This window comes from Otolemur garnettii, unplaced genomic scaffold, assembly GCF_000181295.1.
Source record: "Otolemur garnettii isolate 467f Iridium unplaced genomic scaffold, OtoGar3 scaffold00165, whole genome shotgun sequence".
Classification (NCBI taxonomy): domain Eukaryota; kingdom Metazoa; phylum Chordata; class Mammalia; order Primates; family Galagidae; genus Otolemur; species Otolemur garnettii.
In genome coordinates this window covers 3,326,034-3,327,326 of record NW_003852560.1, presented here as the reverse complement: position 1 = coordinate 3,327,326, position 1,293 = coordinate 3,326,034, and positions in this window count along the sequence as shown.

Below are 1,293 nucleotides of genomic sequence, written 5' to 3'. Positions count from 1 at the left end.
AAAAAAAAAAAAAAAAGAAAAAAAAAGAAATACTAGCATGGAGAAGAATACAGGCAGGTGAAAGGGCATCGTCTCTGGAACCAGAAAAATTCAGATCCAAATTTGGATTCCCAGGTGGACCTGCCAGTGCCCCGTTTCCTGGGTCCCGTGGAAGGTGGAAAGTCAAAAAGCAAAAATTCAAAAAGATATGTGAGATCTGGGTTGGGGATGCAGGATGCGTGGGAAACGGGATTTAAATCATGTCTCCCCCTTTTTTTTATTAAGTCAAATACACATAGATCATGAACACACTCATGCATATGTGGGGTACAATGTGCTGATTTTTTTTTATACAATCTGATGTGGTACCATCAAACCAATCAACACAACTTTCACCTCATTTACTTGATTATTGTGCCAAAACATCTACGTTCTACACTTGACAAGATTTCACTTGTCCCCTTGCAATATGCTCCATAGGTGTGGTCCCGCCTTTTACCCTCCCTCTGCCAAACCTTCCTCCTCCTCCCCCTTCCCACTCCATTTCTCTCCTTCATCCTGGGCTATAGTTGTGTTCTATCTTTCATAAGAAAGTGTGAGTAAATATAAGTAGGTTTCATGTTTCAAACATGAAGGAGGAAAAAGTATCCAAAAGTACATCTCCCTTATTGATCAGACTCTTGTTAAGTCAGCTTGCCCAGCACTATGGCATAGGCCATTGAAACATTCACTTATTCATCATTTATTTATTGAATATTTACTGAATGTCTGCCACACAAACATGCTCTTCTACGTAGCACCAACATTTTTAACAAAACAAAACAAAAAGTCCCTGGAAAGCTCTCATTTTCTAAAAGGTGAGAATAATCACATTACTCACTTTGTAGGTTTTCGTAAGTATCCAGTAAAATAATCCATGGAAATCGTTTACGGAGTATCTGGCTTGTACATGCTAAAAAATGATTATTATTTTATGCTCTCTCAACATTTATTTTGGGGTTAAAATGCACAAATTAATTTTTTCCTTCCTATGTCATCTGTTTCAAAGAATAACCTCTCACTTAGGGCAGGGCCTGTGGCTCAAAGGAGTAGGGTGCTGGCCCCATATGCCAGAGGTGGTAGGTTCAAACCCAGCCCTGGCTAAAAACTGCAAATAATAATAATAATAATAATAACCTCACACTTAGATAAGTTTATCAGGCTAGACTCATGAGTAATTCTGTACCCCATTTTGCTTTTAATTTTACCCAGGCATTAACAGGAAATAAATGTTTGTCACAACCATAATACTTACACATTTTTTTTTTTTTTTTT